Below are 7,477 nucleotides of genomic sequence, written 5' to 3'. Positions count from 1 at the left end.
GTGTTTACTCGATGTGAATGTTAAAGCTATTTAATTTAAAGTTTATTGACAAGAATATTATGGAGGACTAAATATAAAGATCTAGGGGAAGTGAAAAAAAATGTGAAAACCAGTAACAAATGAAAATATTAAAATTGTAGACTGAGACTGTAGAATTTACATAGACAAATTCTACCAAACTCTCAAAGAATATGTAACCCCTATTTTACACAATTTGTGGAAGAAAGTAGAACTTGAAGATAAGCCTCCAAACTCATTATATGAAGTCAGTTAATAACCTTGTTACCAAAACAGAGCAAGCAAATTACAAGGAAGGAAAATGACAGACTGATTTCACGGATGAACGTAAACTCAGAAATGAGAAAAGGATTGTTAGCTAATTAAACTCTATAGTATATTTTTAAACTAACAAAACAAAGCAAAATGATGTGGTGAGTTTATCCCAGGGAAGCGAGCATGCCATCAGAAAATATTTAACATTAGATTATTTCATATCAGAAAGTCTACCAGTGTAATTTACTACAGAACACAGTAAAGGAGAAAATCACATGGTCTTCTCAAAATATTTTCAAAAGCCATTTAACAAGTTCAATGCTGTTTACATTGAAAACTAACAGGAAAAAAAGACTAAACATACAGTCTATCAGAATAAATAAGAAAATACAGCAAAATTGCCAGATAAGAGATCAGTATGTAAAAATGAATTTTTTGTTTAGTTTCTAAGTTGTGTCTGACTCCTTTGTGGTCCCACGGACTGTAGCCTGCCACGGGATTTCTCTGTCCACGGGATTTCTCTGTCCACGGGATTTCCAGGCTAAAATACTGGACCGGGTTGCCATTTCCTTCTCCAGGACATCTTCCTGACTCAAGGATTGAACCCATGTCTCCTGAACTGGCAGGAAGATTCTTTACCACTGAGCCACCAGGGAAACCATGCTGCTAAACCAGTAATAACTATCAGGAAAATATAATAGACTACAAGATACAATTTATAATAGAAAGAAAATCTGTAATATATTTAGGATAACTTAACAAAAAATTCATGAGATCTTTATAGAGAAGAAGAATCACTCTAAGGACTTTTTTTCTAATTAAACTTTTTTATTTTGAGATAATTGAATATTCACATACAATTGTGGGAAATAATACAGACAGATCCTGTGTATCCTTTGCCCAATTCCTTCCAATGGTAATGTCTAGCAAAACTACTTTGCATCATCACAAGCAGACATTAATGTGGTCCATCTACCTTATTTGGACCATCCTCAAACTGGAAACAAGGCAAACATCCTTCAGTGGGTAAAGGATTAAATAAACTACAGTAAAATCCATTTCACAGACAACAGGCCAGCTGGGGACTCGGCTACAGGAGGAGCACAGCAGTGACACCTCTAGGCTCTTTTTCTGCCTCACTGGAGAAACTTGTGTTTAAAGATTGTCAACGGGTGCAGACACAAAATTCTCCATAAACACTAGCTCTCTCAACCCAATAGACCAGGAAAGGCACAACATAGCAAGATGGAAAACTTTTTTTAGAGTTAGCCCCATGCCCACCATACCAGTAAAGTTCCACTCTCTGACCATGAGTGGGCACTGCTGGGGTCCATCACCCCCTCCCCATCACATAAGAGGAAATAGGTAGTTGGGATTTTCACTCCTACTTATGGTACTGACACCTCCCATTTCACAGTGTCAGTGGGGTCCATGAGGAGTCTTGAACTTCTATCCCCCACCAAGTGGTAGCAGGCCTCCCTTATTTCATAGTGCCAGAGTGCCCCTCCTGTTCCAGGCCAGGGTGGAGCCTGACGGGAATTCTGTATCCCACCTCCTTCCAGCAGGACCCTGTGGAATCATGTCTTCAAAAGGGTTGAAAGTAAACAACTGTGAAAATCAAATTTTACATAAGTTGAAATGTCTTCTCAAGAACTCTGGAAAGATGGGGCATGTGGCAATATATATATACATATAAAATATTAAATCTCTAAATTCCCAGTGAACACACAGAGAATTGTGGCACAATCCAAATTCCATAGATAACATATACAATAAAGCTAGATAACTCAGTTTCCTAAGAATTCCAGAATGCAAGAGGGTAGGGGAACCATCAGCTTGCCAAAGATACATGTAGCTTCAACAGAGGGCAACAGAGTGTGTCTGCAAGGCTGAGACTTCCAATATAACTCCAGGCAGGGCTGACCTCATGGGCCTGTGCCTATCTCAGTCACACAGGGCTGACTCTCAGAATGGGCTCACACATGGAGGCTAAGGATCTATAGTGGTCATCTAGAAATGCTGAATAATTTTTGAATTTTTATTCTGGGATGATAGAGCAGGCATTGGGGGCTTGGAGACCCCACTTGATACCGACTAGGGTTCTTGACCTTCTCCAACCAATACAAATTGATAAGAGACCAGACAAGAAATTCAGTTCAGTTCAGTCACTTAGTCATATCCGACTCTTTGCAACCCAATGAACCGCAGCATGCCAGGCCTCCCTGTCCATCACCAACTCCCGGAGTCCACCCAAACCCATGTCCATCAAGTCGGTGATGCCATCCAGACATCTCATCCTCTGTCGTTCCCTTCTCCTCCTGCCCTCAATCTTTCCCAGCATCAGAGTTTTTCCAAATGACTCAGCTCTTCGCATCAGGTGGCCAAAGTATTGGAGTTTCAGCTTCAACATCAGTCCTTCGAATGAACACCCAGGACTGATCTCCTTTAGGATGGACTGGTTGGATCTCCTTGCAGTCCAAGGGACTCTCAAGAGTCTTCTCCAACACCACAGTTCAAAAGCATCAATTTTTTGGCGCTCAGCCTTCTCCACAGTCCAACTCTCACATCCATACATGACCACTGGAAAAACCATAGCCTTGACTAGATGGACCTTTGTTGACAAAGTAATGTCTCTGCTTTTTAATATGCTGTCTAGGTTGGTCATAACTTTCCTTCCAAGGAGTAAGCGTCTTTTAATTTCATGGCTACAATCAACATCTGCAGTGATTTTGGAGCCCAGAAAAATAAAGTCTGACACTGTTTCCACTGTTTCCCCATCTATTTGCCATGAAGTGATGGAACCAGATGCCATGATCTTCGTTTTCTGAATGTTGAGCTTTAAGCCAACTTTTTCACTCTCCTCTTTCACCTTCATCAAGAGGCTTTTTAGTTCCTCTTCACTTTCTGCCATAGGGTCGTGTCATCTGCATATCTGAGGTTATTGATATTTCTCCCAGCAATCTTGATTCCAGCTTGTGCTTCCCCCAGCCCGGTGTTTCTCATGATGTACTCTGCGTATAAGTTAAATAAGAAGGGTGACAATACACAGCCTTGACGTATCCCTTTTCCTATTTGGAACCAGTCTGTTGTTCCATGTCCAGTTCTAACTGTTGCTTCCTGACCTGCATACAGGTTTCTCAAGAGGCAGATCAGGTGCTCTGGTATTCCCATCTCTTTCAGAATTTTCCACAGTTTATTGTGACCCACACAGTCAAAGGCTTTGGCATAGTCAATAAAACAGAAATAGATGTTTTTCTGGAACTCTCTTGCTTTTTCGATGATCCAGCGGATCTTGGCAATTTGATTTCTGGTTCCTCTGCCTTTTCTAAAATCAGCTTGAACATCTGGAAGTTCACGGTTCACGTATTGCTGAAGCCTGGCTTGGAGAATTTTGAGCATTACTTTGCTAGCGTGTGAGATGAGTGCAATTGTGTGGTAGTTTGAGCATTCTTTGGCATCGCCTTTCTTTGGGATCAGAATGAAAACTGCCCTTTTCCAGTCCTGTGGCCACTGCTGAGTTTTCCAAATTTGCTGGCATATTGAGTGTAGCACTTTCACAGCATCATCTTTCAGGATTTGAAATAGCTCAACTGGTATTCCATCACCTCCACTAGCTTTGTTCATAGTGATGCTTTCTAAGGCCCACTTGACTTCACATTCCAGGATGTCTGGCTCTAGGTGAGTGATCACACCATCGTGATTATCTGGGCCGTGAAGATCTTTTTTGTATAGTTCTTCTGTGTATTCTTGCCACCTCTTCTTAATATCTTCTGCTTCTGTTAGGTCCCTACCATTTCTGTCCTTTATTGTGCCCGTTTTTGCATGAAATGTTCCCTTGGTATCTCTAATTTTCTTGAAGAGATCTCTAGTCTTTCCCATTCTATTGTTTTCCTCTATTTCTTTGCATTGATCGCTGAGGAAGGCTTTCTTATCTCTCCTTGCTATTCTTTGGAACTCTGCATTCAAATGGATATATCTTTCCTTTTCTCCTTTGCTTTTCACTTCCCTTCTTTTCACAGCTATTTGTAAGACCTCCTCAGACAGCCATTTTGCTTTTTTGCATTTCTTTTCCATGGGGATGGTCTTGATTCCTGTCTCCTGTACAATGTCACGAACCTCAATCCATAGTTCATCAGGCACTCTGTCTATGGCAAGGCTTTATTGGGGCTCCCACTGCAGCAGGAGGGGAATGAAAACATCGAACAGCTTCCCTTGTTCACTCCCTGAGGTGGGGCAAGCTGGTTCCTTATACAGGGTGAGGGTAACAGGTGTGTCCAAGTATCAGGCCAGAGGGATGGCTGAGGGGGTTTGCCCAGCCCCTAGGTGATATTTTGTGCAGGGGGCATGGGCAGTGCCCAGTTTTTACTCCTGACATCCTGTTTTTGCTCTGGGCTTTTCAGAAATGGCAATTGGGTTTTTTGTTTCTTTGTATCTTACTATCCATACTGTGTTCCAACTGCACATGCATGCAGTTACTTTTAGTCCCTTATAGTTTCTTTGTATTTTGTTGCTACAGGAGATCTTTGTCCAGGTGCAAGCACTGAAGCAAAGGATACCAAGTCCCAGGTCCCAGCCTGTCTCAAGCTCACCCGTGGTCCTACTTCCCACCACCTCCCTGCCTACCCAGCAAGGATTCTCAGGAGTCTGCTTATCCACATCCACCCCAAGACTGAAGCCACTGTCACCTTGATGGGGACTTGGCCCAGGCAGTACTGGCGTTGGGCTTGTGCACCCTGTGAAGTGAATCATGGAGGGACCCCCAGGTACCTAGGAGGGTCTCTCTCCTCTACAAGTATTCTTGTGTAGAAGAAAGGGAAATAAATTAAAACAAAGGTTTTATTTTTTTGGAACAAAGAGTCTGCCATCTTCATTTAGCACTGGGCCCCCTCAAAGCACGTGGCAAGCCTTGCTACTGGTTACTTTATAGAGTCCAGTGGCCCAAGCTTTGAAAGCAGCTGAATGGGAAGGGATTTTCTCACTCTTAAACCAAGTGAGGGCAAGTGAAAATCAATAAGGTCTAAAGGGGCCAGTGCAGACTAGGTCCTACAAACTCTCAGGAATAATGAGCAAACCTCCCTTCCAGGACAGAACACCACTGAGAGGAAACTTCTAAGAAAAGAGTTAAAATTGAGCTGGATAGGGACAATGGAGGCAAAGGAAAATGAGTCCATATGTCGATGGTGGAGCAGAACAGTTAGAATCTGTCAGAAAGCATGTGCTCTATTTTCTAACATTTGTCAAAAACAACCAAAGAGGTTACTTGTACCAGCAGTTAAGATTCAGAGAAGCAGAACCACTAGGGTGTGTGTGTGTGTATTTCTGATCAAAGGTTGTTGCTGCTGCTAAGTTGCTGCAGTTGTGTCTGACTCTTCGCAACCCCATAGATGGCAGCCCACCAAGCTCCTCCATCCATGGGATTTTCCAGGCAAGAGTACTGGAGTGGGTTGCCATTGCCTTCTCCAGATCAAGGGTTAGGACTCTGTAAATCTGAAATCCTTGCACGTGAGTCTGAATTTTGTAGGGCAGGCAGTCAGGAAAGGAGGCATGTGCAGTGGGGAAGAAAAAGAATCAGCTGGAACTTTGTCAAATGGACTGAAACCCATGCAGAGCTTGTTGCCTTTGAAACTGGTAATGTGGGTGTCCTGCAGAAGCCAAGGCCGTTTGTCAAGAGCTGGAGTTGAAGATGAGGGAGGGTCCAGGGGAAAGTGGGACCCAGCCTCTGCTTCACACAAACTAAAGTGAGTCATCATATCAGGAACAACACATAAGAGCTCCAAATTGGTTCTTGTTTCCCCCTCACCTTCCCAGTCTCCCCCCAGATTCTCCTTATTATAACAGGCAATTCAGTGAAGGGAATTCTAGGAAACAGTTTGGCCTTGTCAGTAAACATGTTAAAAGCCACCACAGTACTTGAGGGCTGTGATACTCAAAAACCTTCTAACCTTTCCCTGTTACTGGGTTGATTTCATGTCTACACACTAAAAGGGAAAGGATAAGTCAGACAGTTAATATGTAAAAAATAAATCAAAAGCTTACCAGAAAGACATTTTGATAAAAAGATTAAAAATATACAAACAGGCAAATTCTATATCGTAGCATTTAAAAATAAATCATTAAGAAAATGATACAAGAGATGAAGGAGCATAAATTCAAGGGACAAAATTTTTGTAACCGCATCTCATAAATAAACATGGCACACATAAACATAGCAGGTTATGTCTTAGGGGAAATGGGAAAAGAAAAGGATAATTTAACATTTAAAAGCAAGATATATAAAGGATTTGAGTGAGAGTGAGATTATAAATGACCACCACCACAAAGACCAAACATGTAGACCAAAGAAGAAAACCAAAACAGGGGACTAAAACAAATACTAAGGACTGTACTTTAAATATATTTAAAAAACAGGATTGAAAAACAAAATGCGAAGATATACTGCCTACCTGGGAAAGCCAACTCAGAACAACCAATAAGGCATAGGCTAAAGTATTCGACTTTAAGGTAAAGGAAATATCCTTTGGGTACCTAGGAAAAAAGAAGATAGAAAAAAGTTGACATATAACAGAAAGAAAATTTTATTATCATCAGAACTTTTAAGATTAGCATCTGGTGTCAGAAGAAAAGGAGTAATATATGTAAAGATACGCAAATTTTAAAACATTTGAAGGACTTCTCTGGTGGTCCCTTAAGACTCTGCACTTCCAATGCAGGGGACGCAGGTTTAATTCCTAGTTAGGGAACTAAGATCCCATATGCTGCAAGGAGCAGTCAACAAATAAATAAATATTTAAAAATTTTGAGCCAACAATTATATATTGAGGCAAACTGACTCTCAAATATAAAAGAAAAAAAATTGCCATCAATATGCAAAAAGTATAGAATGTTCTTCCATGAGTCCTTTCTTAGGAATGGACTGAAGGATGATCTTTAGATATTAAATATTACTGGAGAGATACTGGCATAAAAACTGGGGATGTATGCTATTATTTCATATGCAGAACTAAGATTAAATATGAGATTCAAAGGAGGGAGTATAGCATGTAATAGCTACAGGCTTTGACAATGTACATCCAGTAGAACTTTTTTGAAGGGAAGAGAATATGGAAAAAGCACAAAAAAGCAATTTAAGAATGTTTATAGTAAGAGTGTTGGTATCTGCTGAATACTCTTTCTGAGTACCTATGTATTCTTTCTAATTTTATTA

This window comes from Bos indicus, chromosome 21 (genome assembly GCF_029378745.1).
Source record: "Bos indicus isolate NIAB-ARS_2022 breed Sahiwal x Tharparkar chromosome 21, NIAB-ARS_B.indTharparkar_mat_pri_1.0, whole genome shotgun sequence".
In the NCBI taxonomy this organism is placed as follows: domain Eukaryota; kingdom Metazoa; phylum Chordata; class Mammalia; order Artiodactyla; family Bovidae; genus Bos; species Bos indicus.
Note: the sequence above shows the minus strand (reverse complement) of the source record.